The sequence below is a fragment of the Stegodyphus dumicola genome, chromosome 10 (genome assembly GCF_044657685.1).
Source record: "Stegodyphus dumicola isolate Sdum_Otavi_A_Nest chromosome 10, ASM4465768v1".
In the NCBI taxonomy this organism is placed as follows: Eukaryota; Metazoa; Arthropoda; class Arachnida; order Araneae; family Eresidae; genus Stegodyphus; species Stegodyphus dumicola.
The window spans coordinates 166,037,337-166,054,957 of NC_140777.1; the positions used below are offsets into that span (position 1 = coordinate 166,037,337).

The window sequence follows — 17,621 nt, forward strand, 5'->3', positions numbered from 1 at the left end:
GGCATTGGTCATTGCAAATTCGAATCCTTTGTTACCATTTCAATTAATGCTGGTGATTTTTTTAGTCTAAAACAAACACTTCGCTTCCGAAAACTGTCAGATTTAAATTGAAATGAGTTTCACTTCAGTTTTAGACAAACGAAATAATTTGACTAGCTACTCGGGAGAGGCGGGATATCTTATTGTAGCAAGTACGGTTATATAAATGGCAGGGAAAACTTTCTACTACCACCTTGCAATAAACTTTCATTTAAACCTCAGGACCCCGTAATATTTACACAAATTTTGTGGGACTCCATAAGTATTGCGCAAATAAGACACACGCGTGAGTGAAACTCTCAATTTTTTTCACTTGTACTGTAATATACTATTGCAGTTTCAGGTCATTCCCTTTAATTTCTAATTTTAAGACATAGAACGATGTGAAATTTTTAAATATGTAACAAACGAAATGACAGCTTCACGTGCAAAGCAAGGAAAATGAACGTTTATATTATAAAAAGAATGCGTCGAAACGTTTTCGTTCTTCCCTTTGTCTGTATTGTCTAGCTTTTTTTATTTTCAGATACATTGTGTAAAAATATTTGATAACTGTAAAATTATTATATTAAGTTAAAGAAATATCAAAACTGCTAAAATTTTGGCAACATCCTACTGCAGGTCCCGCGACCAACACGGGAGTCGTGACCTACAGTTTAAGAAACCCTGTTCTAGGTAAAATCCTAGTATACGGAACAGCATTTGACGCGACTTTAAAAATCGTCGCCAACACCAAAATGACACATAATGCCGCCGAATCCCGTATGTACTGCAAACTAGAATTAAAACGTGTTCTCTCTCTCACACACACACATACCATATCCATATATATATATATATATATATAATTTATTTACTAAATAATATTGATTATATTTATCTTCTAAGATTAATTATAGTAGATTTATCTGAAAAGAGTGAATCCATACTTAGTAAGTTCTATTTCGAAAGATGTTTTTAAGCAACTTGAATGAAAATTGTTAAAAATGTTTAACGGGGACTGGAATTAAATCATGAATAACAAAATTTCAATTGTAAAAGGAATAAATTAAAAGCAAGAATTAAATTAGATACAAATATACATATAAATTATATGCGTTGCTCTAGTTATTTCGTGCACTATTTAGGAATTTTTTACTTGTTGTAGAAGGGTTAAGGCGACTGTGCCTGGGCACCCTGTTGTGTCCAAACACCGTTCCATCGTGATACACGAAGACTCCATTAAATGTGATCACATTTTTCCAACCGGGATAGTGATTAGTGACTCTGAGTACCGTACCGAAAGACTCGCGCTCGAATCCCGGAGACTGCATGGATGTTTGTAAATGTATAGTGTCTGTGCGGCATGGGGGGCACTCTAAATACGCGGCGGGCCGAAAGTCTTTTTTCGTTTTGGAATATATGAAAGATGTTATATTATATGTTAGTCTAAACGCATATTCATCTAATATCCTGTAGAATGTGTCGCTATTCCACTTGACCCATGTCCATCCATAAACTCTATTGATATACCATATTAAAATTTAAAAGAAACCTTGTTTAAAAAAATGTATTTGTAATATTTGGATCGTATTAACCGAACTGTTGATCACAATAAGCGATGTGTTTTCCATGTTTTCGTATACAAACTGAAGGGCGTTCTGCAATTCGATAACAATATCCAAATGATAACATTATTTTTCACATTGGACAGCTGATGTTTATCCATTTTCACAGTCGCACTTTCCCGTAATTCTGATAATACTCTGTTACATGCAGTTGAAAACAAGTCTGAAATCATTTTTTCCAAATGCAATTGAAAAATAGATCACTTGTACTGTTTCTGACAGAATTTAAACCACTTCAGAATTAATCAGGTTTACATGAATACAAAGCGTTATTATGGCAATGGTACGCAAGTCGCGAAGAAATTTTGGGGGGTCGCTAAATTCAAAAAAAATTTATTTGACAACAAAAAATATAACGGCATTTGAAAAGAATTTTGGATGTTTAACATTTACTAGGAATTTTAAATTAATCATTTCCATATATTAATTTTGATTGTATTGTTTTCCCCTTGATTTAGGCGTTATGCTTGAACAATTCGAGAATCGAATTTCAAAGCGCGCAGCGATAATTGTAATATGCATAGTTTACACACTTGTGTTCCCTATTTCTAACCAAATTTGTTGTCAAGCAAGCATATAACATTTTCGAAGTATTGGAAAATTCGATTGCGTGCTTGAAGAATGATATATATATAAAAAAAAAAAAAAAAAAAAAAAAAAAAAAAAAATCAGTTTTGTTTGATGGATAAATGGCTACACAAGAGGGTACAATCCTAGAACGCAGTATGGTCTTGGCGCGAGTTTGAAAATTTTCGCCAACACCAAAATGACCCGTTTACTGCTTATAATAATGTCGCAAAATTCACCCAATCCCGTGTGTAACGTATACTGGGATTAAATCGGCAAGAGTGAAAATGGGAATGATGGCCAGACATCTAATAAACATTTTTCTTTCTACTTCTAATAAAAAATCAAGTAAATATCAAGAAGAGTTTATTAGATACTGTTTTACATGTTGCATTATCAGTGGAAAATGAATATCCGTTGTGTGTTAAATGCAATGAAAAATCAATGCATGAAACCTGTTAAATTAAAACTATATTTGGAAACTAAACATAACGATTTAGTAAATAAATCTGATTAATTTTTAAGAAATTAACTAACAGCGTGAAATATCAAAATGTATTTTTGAGAAAATATACAACAGTTCCTGAGGTTTCATCGGCATCCTTACAAATTTCATATTTAATTACGAAAAATCTAAAACCTCATACAATTGGAGAATCGCTCAATCTTCCTTTTCGGCAATAAAAATGACATCAATTATCCATGGAGAAAAATACAATAACGACTTAAATGATACGAAACAGTCACGATTTTATTTGAATTCGAAAAGGGGGTGGGATAGAATTCGGAAATATGCAACCGGGAAAAACCGGCAACTATGAAAAAACGAAATAAATAGGCGTAAAATGGACGAAATACGTTAGTCTAAACGCATAATTCATCTAATATCCTGTAAAATGTGTCGCTATTCCACTTGAGCCATGTTTATACATAAACTCAAACTGATAAACCATATTAAACTTTAAAAGAAACCTTTGTTTAAAAAATGTATTTGTAATATTTGGATCGTATTAACCGAACTGTTAATCGCAATGAGTGATGTATTTTTCATGTTTTCATATACAAATTAGAGGAATTTCTGCAGTTCGATAACAATATCCAAATGATAACATTAAGGGGCATTTACTGTATTTTACAATTTCTGATTAACAGGGGGGGATTCAAACTCTTGGTTGACAGAATGACAGTTTGCATGATTTTCCTTTCAAGAAAATATGATTTTTTTTTTCATCTGGAATTGGATCATTATCCATTTTTTTTGGCGCATGGCTGTAATATTCTGTCACTAAATTCCAAATTCTTTAGAAGCAAATCTGGCTCCACTGTACCCGAGTAGTTAAAACTGTTGACTACTGCGTTGGCTTTTGTGATTTTTACTATGCAATCAGTTTTCCTTAGAAATTACTCCACGAAATCAAACCTACGTTATTTGGCCAATGTGCTTGGCCAAATAACCTAACCTAACATTTGAAGGAAATCAGCGTGAAACCAATTTTGAAAAATACATAAACAAATAAGTAAGTAAAATTTTAAAAAAATTCTGAAAGTTTTCAGATTTTATATGACATTCAAAACTGCGTCTTTTAACGTTTTGTTCACACTCAGGCCACATAATATTCAATTCAACAGCAATATCGCAAAATGTTTAAAAACAGAACATCTGTAGACAGTGTCGCGCGCAGGAGATAAAAACACTTTTTTTCTGTACGGTGTTGCCACTACTGGCTTTAAAATCGTTGAGTTTGTTAATCAAAAATTCCTTAAAATTTTCCAAAATATGGAAAAAATTCGAAATTCAAAATTCGGGGGTCCAGGTGCTCATGTTCGGGTGGAGGATTACGTTATTAAAAATTGGATGACTGTAGGTACCGTACTTTCTTCACAGTGCTAGAAACATGCATACATTCATGCAGCTTCTTCATTATTTAATTTCTTTAAATATAATACAGGTCGGTAATATTTGGTGGCAACAATTTAAAGAGTGATTCGCCGTTTATAGTGAAACGCCATAAAATGCCGTTTTGAGACTAATAGCCCTTCTGGCTCACCGCCCGCTCGGGTTAAAAAATTAGGTTATGTTAACTGAATACACACAGTACTGTAGGGGTATCACCTTCAGGGATGGGACGCCTTTGTGGAGGTCTTTCTCAGGAAACTAGATTATACTCATGTTACAGACAAGTGAAAAACCAAGAGAAGTACTCATGTAGCCCACTAGTTCGAAGAGGTTTGCAATTTTAGTCGAACTACCGGTATTGAGTGGTCACTCGTGGGGTTTTGGAAAAGCTAAGATTGATTTTTTAAAAAAAAATATTTTTATTTATTTATTTAACCAAGATTAAACTAAATGTGTTCCACATTTTCAAAGCAACTGAATATGATTCTTACTTCGTTACTTGTTTACAGATCGTTACAGCTAGCTCAAGACAGAGATAAAAACTAAAGATAACTAAAGACAGCTTTAGTTTAGAAACTAAAGACAACTTCAGTAACTAATTAAAATAGAGATTTCTAAACTAAACTTTAGTTTAGAAAAATTAACCTTGATCGAAACTTAGTCTAGAGAAAATTGTTTGGCGCGTGTTGTCTTGCCTCTGTCGTCCCCCCCCCCCGCTTGAAACAAGATTTTTCGTTGTTTCACTTTTCATGCGAGTCAGTTGCCTTTCGGAAAAACGGAAGATATAATTCTTTCGTTTGTCCAGTATTAACAACTAAGCTATTTAAAAGAAATAGATGCAATTCTAAAGAATATTATCTATTTACATTTTAATATGTTTAAGTAAAAATGCACTTAATTCATGATACATCTAATTATATAGAATTGCATTTTATATTTCCTTCAGTTTTTAAGTACACAAGAGATACAGAACATTCCTGTGTTACCCTAAATGTATTATGTACCTGTATTATCCTTTAAAATATTCCGTTATTCCACCTGGGACGTCTCTGCCCATAATCTCCACTTTCAAAGGGAAAAAAAGGCCCTTCTGGACGATCGGTAAAATCAACCCTTTCAGATTTTTCATTATTATTTTTTAAATTGGCGATATTGGCGACATAAACAATTTCGAAAAAAATTAAAAACTGAAGACCATTTTGACACTAAATCCAGGTAGTCGTAAATTCTAATAAAAACTACCTGAAGTGGACTGAAGTTTAGCTTTCCTATTTTTTTTAGCCCAAAGGGCGTTGGCTCAGCAGGGCTATTAATTTCGTTTTGGCATTTTGCGTGGATTCACTATAAACAGCGAATCACTTTTTAAATTGTTGCCCCCAAATATTAGAGCCTGTATTATATTTAAAGAAATTAAATAATGCAGAATCTGCATGAATGCATGTATGGTTCTCGCATCGTGCGGGAAAAAAAAAGGGGGGGTTACTTAGAGACGTTAAACTCTGAATATCGTAGTTCTCTACCCGAATATGGATACCCGGAAACCCGAATTTAGAATTTCTTTTATTGTCTATTTCATATTTTGTAAAACTTGTCAAAACGAATTTTTGATTAGCAAACTCAACGATTTCAAATCAAGTAACGGTAACATTGTATTGAAAAAACACTTTTATCTCCAGCGCGCAAGACTATCTGTCGGAAATTCTAAAGATATGCTGTTTTTAAATATTTTTAGCCCAAATGCTCTCGAAATGTGTATGTGTAACGTAATGTAATATATACGAGTGTACTGCAACCCTCCTGGCCGATAATAATAGGCCTCATGGTTAACGCAGCACAACCAACACAAACGTGTATATGTACGTAATTAAAAAAAAAAAAAAAAGCCCCTTATGAGAGTAATATAACACGTGAAAGCCTTTCTATTTTATTTTATTTATTTATTTTTTTTTTAAATTATGGCGGGCACTAACCGATTATAGGCGTTGCCCCCTACTAAGGTCAGAAAAGGAGGTCGTTTTATTATGGGGCCGGCGGCCACCGTTACGTCCTATGAAGGCACAGACAATTTACATACATGCCTTCTCCGGGATTCGAAATCAGGCTCTTCGGTTACGGTTACGTTCCCGTCTGGACGGCAGGTTTCCTAAATTAATGTTTTGTTAAATTACTGCAAAGTACACGAGGACTATCTGCCTGAGAGAAGGGATGCCTTCGTGGAGGAGTTCCTAAGTGAAATTGGCTCAAACTGTGGAAAACTAAGAAAACACCCATGCCAGCCCGTTAGCCAGGACTCGAACTACCAGTGTTCAGCGACTTTAGCGCTCGGCAGCTGGTGGACCTCCTACGTTAAAATTTAACTGCTATGAATAGGAATGGCATAACTGTTAAGCATTGATAGGGGATGTTTACAGGCTACATTTAAAATGGTTTATTTTACTCTGACAAAAAATGAATAAAGTTTTTGGAACCTAAACAATGAGTAATAAAAAAGATGTAAAACCAATCCTTTTTATGCCAGTCATATTTTATGTTGATTTTACTTTCTTACTTATATCATTTTCTTCTTTCACATAATTTCAAAATTGAGCGTGAGTCATTGTAATGACAAATCAGAATTGCTTCAACTGCCTCCACTGCAAACTTGTTACTTTTATCCGATTCCTGAGGACCATTAATGAAAATATTCTCTGGAAATTTGCATCGTGGGCTAGAATGACAATTAGCTTAGCTTTCTTGGATATGATTTCCGATCAGTATGCTTTGTATCTGTAAGAAATTTAGCCATTTTCAAAGTAATCACACAGTTTTAAATAGTATTCTTTTTTTTTTCCTAATTAATCTTAGTTACCTTATGGCAACCCTAGCTACTATACGAAAACGTTGGAAACGAAAAGGTAGATGTAAGGAAATTCATGAATCACAAAGTTAGTTCACTTCAACTGCAGTGTTTTAAAAGGCAGATGCAAAGCTCATAAACAGTATCTATTTTTCCGCTTTGGCGCGTATCGAAAGATGCAAAGTCAACAGAATTTTATTCGTATTTTCTGTTATTATATTCAGACATGTCCTTTAGTTACTCGCTGGGAATTTAACTTTGCTCTTGCTGTTGCCTTTCACCCTAAAGAACTCGGATATATCTCTAACGAAATGAAAGAACTTTGTTTCTTTCTTCTTTTTTCCGGTTGGCTAGGTACAGTGGCTCCCAAAAGTGTTCGAACACTTATGATTTTCATTGAAATAGGGCTCTATCCATTAATCAAAAGTAAACTTTTTCAATGAGATTTTAATAATAAGATCTATAACATATTCATAACAAAATTACATGATTTTTAAAATATAGCGAAACTTTATTTTTAAGAAATTAATAATAAAAAAATGACAAACATTTTATCTCACAAAAGTCTTTGTACAATTGTCCACAGGTTTTGAAATATTTTTAGATAAAATCAAAATTAGAATTACAGTTCGCCGCTTTTTTTTAACTTTTGCAATGTGGTGACATTTAAAAAATCGCTTGCTTTAATTTTTTATTGTTTACTTCATAATATTCTATTTATTATTGAAAAATGGGTTGCAGTCGTAAAGAAATTACAAACAGCATTCGAATATTGATAATTTGTCACCACAGTAGAGTTAAATCAATTCGAAATATCGCTAAATTAGTTAACGTATCACATTCTACAGCGCAGTATGTGATAAAACGCTTTAAAGAAGAAAATCGGATTGAAAACAAGGTAAAAAAAGGTCGACCGAGAAAGTTAACTAAACGTGATGAGACTATTTAAACGTGATATACGAACTATTTAAACGTGATGAGAGATTTATTATTAGAAAATTTGTGAAAAACCCACATTTGAGTGCTGTAAAAGTTTCTGCAGAAATTAATGCAAAGTTTTCTACTTTAATTTCACCTTAAACTGTTCGACAAGTTCTCAGAGAAGCTGGATTGCATGGGCGTTCACCCCGTAAAAAAATTTTGTTAGTGAGAAAAACAGAAAGCTTAGGCATTCATTCGCAAAATCAGAGATAAATACACCCGAAACGTACTGGAATAATGTCCTATTTCGCTGAGGAAAGCAAATTTAACATTTTTGGTTCCGATGGTCGAATAACTGTATGGAGAGGAAAAAATGAGGAACTTTATTCTAAGAACTTAGTTGGAACAGTTAAGCAAAGCGGTGGAGATGTACTTGTGTGGGGGGAGGGCATAACAGCATCAGGACTAGGTAATTTGGTATTAATTGATGCATAATGAATCATTCTCTTTATTTAAATATTTTAAGAGACAATTTAAAATTATCAGCCCAAAATTTGGGTATTGGAAACAACTTTATTTTTATTCATGATAACGATTCTAAGTTCTCTCAACGTTCGCCTGTAGTGTCTGTACAATTGTCCACAGGTTTTGAAAACACCAACTCAGTCGCCAGATTTAAACCTCATAGAACACATTTGGAAAGAGCTAGAGGTTAAAGTACAAAAACACGACATCAAAACGAAAAGCGAACTCAAAACAGCCATGATGGAAGAATGGATGAACATTGATACAGAAATTACAAAAAAAATTAAAATCTATTCCCAGACATTTAAAAGCTGTTGTGGATGCTAAAGGATATCCTACTAATATTAATTGAACGAAAAATGAAAATATTTAATAATATGTCAAGATTTTTTTGAAGTGTACGAAGACTTTTGTGAGATAAAATGTTTGTCATTTTTTGATTATTATTTCCTTAAAAATAAAGTTTCGCTTATTTTAAATATATTACATGTCATTTTGTTACGAATAGATTATAGTTTCTTATTATTAAAATCTGATTCAGAAAGTTTACTTTTAATTAATGGATAGAGCCCTATTTCAATGAAAATCATAAGTGTAAGAACACTTTTGGGAGCCACTTTTGGGATCAAGAGAAACAAAGTATTTTTAAATATTAAATTCAAAAATCTCGTTGTGATAGCCCTCGAGGCTTTGCCATAATCACACACACACACACAAAAATCTCGTGAAGAAAACTGGCTAACTAGCGGCTCAACCGTGGAAAAAAATTAAAGGCATTTCAAATAAAGTTATTAAAATTTTATTGCCTTTTTGCAAAACCTATTTGTGTGAATAAGGATTTTCTTCCATGCTGTATTTTAAAAATAAATACAGAACTAAATTAAAAGTGGATCCTAATTTACGGTTAAAACTAAGTGAAATAAAACCAGAAATAATGAAAATTATCTCTCTTAAATGGGCCCCAATTTCGCACTCAATTTTAGAATTTAATTATTATAACTTAAATTTTGATAATTAAAATGGAAACCCATTTTTAATCGAATATTTTTTATGCGTGCATATTTAATGCAAATAGCCAACAGGTTGTGCAAATGGCAAACTTTTTTTTCCTCCATTTGAGAAATTGAAAAATAATCAATGTAAAATGTAGTGGTGGAACTAAAGTTTTTCAATTTTTGTTTAGGGCCTACCAGCGGCCGAGCGGTAAAGACGCTGAACACTGGTAGTTCGGTCCGAGATTCGAATCCCACGAACGGGCTGGCTGCATAGGCGTTTTCGTGGTTTTCCCCATGTGTAACGTGTATACGAGCCAGTTTCCCTTAAGTCCTCCACAAAGGCATCCCTACCTTTAGGCAGATAGCCCTCGTGTGCTTTGTCATAATTAAATAATCCAATCCAATCAATTTTTGTTTAGATGGTACGCGTTAGACAAAAGGTTGAAAACTGCTGTTCTAACGTTTCACACAGGGCTTAATTTCTAAGATTAGGAGAGCCGAAGCCCTACCGTAGACCCTCAGGAAAGAGGAACAAGAATAAATAAATAAATAAAATAATTAATAAAATTGTTAATCATTAAAATAATTAATGATCAAAGTGATAAATAATAAAAGAAATATATTAAAATTTATTTCTTTGGTGATTTTAAATATAACTTAATCTAATAACTTTATTATTAGATAATAATTTAATCTAATAATTTATTATTCGATTAAATATACGAGTACTATATATTAGATTATTAGTCCAAAGGGGCTTTGTCTCTGAAAGACTATTGTTTTCGTTTGCGATTTTGTGTCGAATCACTCTGAATGCCCGCTTCACTTTTCAAACTGTAGTCACCTAATATTATCGCCCTGTATTATATTTGAAGAAATTAAATAATGAAGAATCTGCATAAATGTAAGTATGTGTTTCGCATTGTGATAAAAGAACGATACCTAGAGCCATCCAATTTTGAATGACGTAATCCTACTGCGAATATGGGCATCTGAAAGCACAGATTTGAAATTTGTTTCATTATCGATTTCATATTTTGTAAAACTTTAACGAATTTTTGATTTACAAACTCTACGATTTCAAAGCGAGCTATGGCAACGTTGTACAGAAAAAACATTTTTATCTCCAGCGCGTGAGACTGTGTCTCGGAAACAAAGATATGTTCAATTTAAAATTATTTTGCGATATTTATCTTGAACTGAATTTTATGGTTTAAGTGCAAAGAACAGGATATTAAATAAGTAAAGGTAACACACAAAATGTTTAAAAAAACGCCTCTTTGGACGTACTTTAGAATCTGAAACCTTTCAGATTTTCTTTTTTGTCTTTTTTTTTAAATTTATCTCTAATTTTAATAAATCTAATAAATAATTTTTAATATAATTTTATTGCTTAAAATAAAATTTTTGATATCAAATTTCCACTGAAATTGTTGTTCAGTTCCATAGAAGAAGTACCGAAGCCTTCTTTTTTAGGGCTCCGGCTAGCATTATTATTTATCCTAAAAACTAAGAAGTACCGGAACCCGGTACTTAATAGCCGAGTTCCGGTAATTAAGTACCAGAACCCGTGCAATTTAAGCTCTGATTTCGCAACAATATAAAGGTATGTGAGACAGCGGCCAGCCGCTACCCGACTTTTTTCGTATCCTCTAAAGAAGCGGCCTACCAGCGGCCGAGCGGTAAAGTCGCTGACACTGGTAGTTCGGTCCGAGGTTCGAATCCCGCGAACGGGCTGGCTGCATGGGTGTTTTCGTGGTTTTTACCCATGTGTAACGTGTATACGAGCCAGTTTTCCTTAGAACGTCCTCCACGAAGGTATCCCTCCCCTTAGGCAGATAGCCCTAGTGTGCTTTGCCATAATTAATTACACCACCACCACCTCTAAAGAAGCAAACAGCGTTGCCATGTATTACAACATACCTTGAAATTTGTTAGACAGTTCCAAGAATTAATGGCAAAATGCAAAAACGGCAAAAATTACGGAAAAAGAACACTCAAATCCTTGAAGAGAACAGGAAAGATAAACGCGTAAACAATAATTATATGTACTGTACGTAATATTTGCTCTGTTTGGCCTAGAAATATCTTAAAAAGGTTGTCGAGTTATACGGAATGTCTGGATATGGGGAGTCATGTTTGCGGGATTCTACTGTATTTAATTTTAATTAGATTTATACGCATTTTCGCAATCCATTTTGTTATCACACATTTAGAACATGGGTGTCTAAAGTGCGGCCCAAACGCAAATTGTGAAAGTATTTAAATTTATACTTTTTTATTAAAAAATAAATGTTTGAACTCGATTCGTTGGCATTTATTTTAAAATAAAAATTTAAATAAAAACATCTTAGTATGTCATGTTGATATGCAAAGTGACATTCAACTGAAAGAAAAATTTGAAATTTTTTTTTTACTGGAGTTTTATAAAGATTACCTACCCCGCGATAAATATCCTAATTTTAACAATCATACTTTATTAATGTCTTCACTTATATTCGTGAACAATTATTTTCAAGAATGAAGTATACAAATATAGAACAAAGATCACTGACAAACATCCTGAAAATGCATTAAGAATTGCTATCTCGTCTATTGAACCCGATATCGATTTGCTTGTTCAACAAAAGCAAATTCAACCATCTTCATTAATTCGAACTTTTTCCATTTGTATGAAATCCGAACTAAATGAAATGAAACTTTTACTAATTAATAATAACATAAATATCTAATTCAAATATTAATAAATTAATAATAAAAAGAAATTAATTTATTTTAATAAAACAACATAGAGCTAATTTTTATTTCAATTTGTTAAAAATATTGTACGTGTGGCCCAGCAAATTTTTCTTTCTTTGCAATGCGGCCTCGCAAATTTTTATCCTTTACAAAGTGGCCCTCAAACGGTCCTAGTTTAGATACCCATGATTTAGAACAAGGAAGAGAAATTGAGCCATGTGGATTTATGTGTCGTCGACATCGTACCAAAAATCAAGAATATTTAAAAATGTTTGCTTCAAGAGACTGAAAACCGAACAAGTTATCGTTCCTAGAAAAAATATCTCTTCTAATACTATCACAAAATATGCGTGTTCCCTTCTGATACAATGCGAAGCATTGAAAATAATACAAGAAATGCGTTTAAGTGAAAATAGTAAAAGTACAGATTAGGCGACTTTGGCGTGATGTTGGCGAAGTACACTGCGCAAAAACACAAAATGGGACACTTCCCGTATCTGCCGTTCTACTGAGCCGATTAACAAAATTCAAATTGCGTTTTTCATGTCTCGAAAGCGCGACTTAGGATACGTACAGTGGGTACAAAAAGTATTTGCACACATACATTTTTGTTCACAATTTATAAGAAAATGCATTAAGAAATACAAAAATTGGCATTTAAAAATAGAATAAGCTTATTTATATAAATTAATTAAAAAATACAATAATATTAATAAAAAAAACATTTTTTGCAACAATATTAAAATAGCTTATGTCAAAAAAGTATTTGCACACTCAACTCAACTTTAGCAAATTTGCATTTTTATGCTATTATTTGACAGTCATCCCGCAGTAAATAACGTACGTAAGACGACTAGGTGTTGTCGAAACGTTATCAGTTGATTGTCGATTCAAATTGTAATGGCACCTAAGAAATCTGAATTGCCGATTTCGTTGCGAGAAAAAATTGTGTCTCTACGTGAAAATGGCCTAAGTTATCGAGAAATAGGTAAAAAAGTAAATGTTTGCTTCTCTACTGTTCGGTATATTATAAAACGTTATAAAGAAAGAGGATCTACATCAAATAACTTGCGCTCTGGACGCCCAAAGAAACTTTCACTGCGAATGAAGCGAAAATTCATAAGAGAAGCATCAAAAAGTCCATTTGTTAGTGCAATTACTTTAGCCAATGATGTCGCTTCAACATCTGGAGTTCAAACCTGTGCCCAAAGTGTTCGAAATGTCCTGCATGAAGCACACATTTATGGGAGATCACCAAGGAAAAAAAACCTCTCATAACTGAACGAAATAGTCTGAAGAGACTTGAATTCGCTAAGGAATATAACAATAAGCCAATTCATTTCTGGAAAAATGTCATATTCTCCGACGAGAGTAAGTTCAATATCTTTAAATCAGATGGCAGGAAAATAATTTGGAGAAAACCTTGTACTGCTTTTCATACCCAAAATGTGTTACCTACAGTTAAACATGGAGGAGGTTATGTTATGATTTGGGGGTGCATGGCTAGCAAAGGAGTTGGTGATTTGTGTTTTATTGATGGGAATATGATAGCTCAAACCTATATTGATGTGTTGCGAGATAATTTGCCACAAAGTGCAATAAAATTGGTATCAGTAATTCGTACTATTTTCAGCAAGACAATGATCCCAAGAACACTGCCGGTATAACACGTATGTGGTTGCTTTATAATGTACCCAGAAAACTTGCCACTTCACCACAATCACCAGACTTAAATCCTTTGAAAATTTGTGGAATTCTTTGGATTTAAAAATAAGAAAAAGGAAGATTTCAAGCAAATCTGCTCTTAAGCCCTTATTGAAGAGTGGTCGAATACTGACCCTACTGTTACAGAAAATTTAATTAAATCAATGCCAGCAAGATTACAAGCAGTAATAGATGCTAAAGGAATGCATACTAAATATTAGTTATTTGAAATTTGCTTATATATTTTATTTCTTTTGTATTCATGCAGGTGTGCAAATATTTTTTGATATGAGATATTTTAATTTTGTTACAAAAAAGCATTGTTATTTATATTATTGTAATTTTTCTGTTTGTTTCGGATGATTAAACTTATTCTGATTTGGAAATACCAATTTTTTTTATTTCTTAATGCTTCTTTTTATGAATTGCAAACAAAAATGTAGGTGTGCAAATACTTTTTTTTACCCACAGTATGTTACTTCTTTCCATATTTCGATTCTACGACTCAAATGATGCCAGATTGCCAAGTTTTGTAAAAACTCGCACGGGAATTTTTAAAAAATTCGCTCTCAAAATTTTAGCTCCTCCATGTTAATTGAATTTAATATATATATTTATTAATATCTCTTTTTTATTAAACTTTTTGTATTTTTCCTTCCACATTTCGAAATTTAAGTTCATTCCAAATCAAATTCACCCATTTTTTATGATTTATTTGTTAATTTGTATTTTTAAACAAATTTTATCAATTTTTCGAAACAAATTTTGAATTCTGACCTATAAAATTTTTACCATCATCTTAAAGTAGTTGTATTTCTAAGCATATCTACGAAAATTCGAGTTTTTTTTATCCAGAATTTCCTAAGATATACGTGAATTTACACATTGGGGCGTTTTGAAATTTGGCATATTTGCTATAAGCGATAATAACGCCAAATCTCATTTACGCACTTTGTTAAAATTAGTTGAAAGTAAGAACGATGACTTTTTCCCGCTCCTGTATAATTAAAAAAAAAAGGAACGGAAAATAGATTGCAATAAATTAAGAGGTACTTACGTATTATCGCAACCAGGCCAAAATTCGCATAAATTGCCAAATTTGGCTACCCTACTTACGGCACCCCTACGTGTTATACGTAGTTTTGTAAAAAGAGCATGTGGAAATTCACAAAATTTTCCTGCATTTTCGTGCAAATTTTTGTAATTTATGAGAAAATAGCAGTGTACATGGATAAAGTCAACAGTGTGCGCAGTGCCATTTTTGTGCAATTCTGGGATGTTTTTTTAGGTAAAAATAAGTCGACGTGTACATGGTTATGGCGAATACGGTTTTCAATCAGTGCTAAAAGCAATAGCCAAAAGATTTCCGCCGAAAAAATAATTCTGCAACTTATTCAAATTCGAAACCGGAAGGGTTTAATTGCTATTTTATATTTTAAAACAAAATAACATAAAAAACTGTATTAAAAATTATCTGTAATTAATAAATGTACATTTTCTTTCTATTCATACTTTTTTACTCAAACTTACAAATAGCGCCAACCTGGTTGCGATAATACGTAAGTACCAATTAAGAAGTTCGCTGAGTGAATTAATCTTGGCTCAAACTGGGAAACAAAAAAAAAAAAAAAAAAAAAAAAAAAAAAAAAAAAAATGCTCCAAGGTGGATTTTTGAAATTTCTCCATAAATTTTTCACCAAAAATTAGAAAATTTAATATTAACTCGTAGAATAAATTAGAAAATTTAATATTAACTCGTAGAATCGAAATATAGAGGGGAAAAAAATTGGTACGTTATTTCAGAAAAAGTCCGATTTTGTGTCAAAATGCCTATGTTAGAGCAATGCTATATATAACTCTAATACATATCCTAAGTCGCGCTTTCGAGACATGAAAAACGCAAGTTGAATTTTGTCAATCGGCCCAGTAGAACAAGGTATAAAGAACTCCCCCCCCCCCGCTTTTCGCGCAGTGTAAAAACGTATGCATGTCTGTGTATACACGCACACATACAGGCACCTACATACAGTTAGTCACGAAAGTCTGCATACAGACTAAATTTTAAATTAAAAAAACACTTAAAGCATAGAAAAATGTATTTTAATCATTGCATTTTTTTTCTTCTATTATCTAAAATTGTAAGCTTAAATAAAAAGTAAATAATATCAGTGTAATACTTTTTACATTTTTTCAAAAATATATTTTGTCAAAAAAACTCAGAAATTCCCTCCAGTTAAGTCTGCGTACACTTTAAAAAAAAAGCAAAATATAAGTTTTTTACATTACTTCAATACTTTGTAGGATATCCTTTATTCTTCAAAACAGCTTGCAGACGTCTGGGCATTGACTGAACTAGTTTTTCAGTGTCATCCGACGTAAATTTCGCCCATTCTTCCTGCAATTTACTAATTAGCTTATTTCGCGACGTAATATTGTGTTTTCGAATTCATTTCTCCAATTTTGCCCACAAATATTCGATTGGATTGAGGTCTGGTGACTGTGGTGGAGTACGCAACTGTTTTGGAGTGTGATAGAGGAGATATTCCTTCACAATTTTAGCTGTATGTTTCGGGTCGTTGTCTTGTTGGAAAATAAAGGTATTAGAAAGGTTTAAATTTCGGGCACTGTCTCGTAGATTTTTCTTCAGAATATCCAGATAAACATACTTATCCATGACTTCATCAATAATGTGAAAATTTCCTACTCCTTTCGACGACATACACCACCATACTACCACACCGCCAACTCCATGTTTGACAGTTGGATTTAAATTTCTCAGATTCAGTTCTGTTCCTGGTTTTCTCCATACAATAGGGTGGTCATTAACTTTAAATATTGTACATTTACTTTCATCTGACCAAATTACATTGTTCCAGAAGTCCTGCGAAGAGTTTAAATATGTTTTGGCAAAAGCAATTCTTTTCTTTCTATTTGTCTCGGAAATGTATGGCTTAGACCTAGGTTTGCGTCTATGATATTTGGACTTTCGCAGCACTTTTCGTACAGTTTCAGTAGAAATTTCCTTGTTGCTAGTTAAAAAAATGTCTTTTGCAATGCTTGCAGAAGAAAGTTTAGGATTTTGTTTAATTCGTAAAAGAATTTTTCTTTCTTCTCTCTGCGTTAGCTTCTTCGGTCTCCCACATCTTGGTTTTACAGCAAGACTACCAGTGTCAAGATAGTTTTGAATAACTCTTTGCACACTAGAAAATGGTTTTCTAATGGTTTTACCAATATAACGAAGAGGTTTACCTTCATCTCTCAATTTGATAATTAGTTGTCTCGTAACTAAAGGAATTTCTTTATTGGTTGTCATTTTCGTCAAAGAAAATAGAAATAGCAACTTCCAATCAACGTGAAATTTGCTTCGGAAGTCAATGACCTTCAAAGTGTAACCTTCTTTGCATTCTCAAGTTTGAAGTTTAAAAGTTAGATAAGAAATCCCCTGCCTCCTTCGCGTTGTACGCAAACTTTATAGGCTTTAATTTCTGGCCACTTATCTTTTAAAAATTAGTGTGCATAAATTATTAGATATGAAAATATTACAGTTAAATAATTTCAAAGTCCCTTATTGAAACTAAATATTTAAAAAATAAAACTTTAAGAAACTACCCTTTTCGCACCTTAAAATTTGGATTTGATACTACTTTTCTTGATGTACGCAGACTTAATTGACTAACTGTAAGTCCGCACATACATATACACATATAAGCACATACATAGTATGTATGCCTCTTAAAGAGGAGAATGAAATTCCGACTTTTCCAGATTTTCCAGGTGTGTTTTGAGAAAAC

The 17,621-nt window shown here is 32.7% G+C and overlaps 1 protein-coding gene and 1 long non-coding RNA gene across 18 annotated transcripts in view; one reads left to right on the forward strand and one right to left on the reverse strand.

Annotated features, from left to right (window-relative positions):
- Positions 1-17,621, reverse strand: part of LOC146995185 (uncharacterized) — a 428,660-nt gene that overhangs the window by 147,349 nt on the left and 263,690 nt on the right. The gene's annotated exons all lie outside the window — the stretch shown is intronic.
- The window catches only part of LOC146995189 (uncharacterized), a 96,758-nt gene that overhangs the window by 40,300 nt on the left and 38,837 nt on the right, over positions 1-17,621 (forward strand). The gene's annotated exons all lie outside the window — the stretch shown is intronic.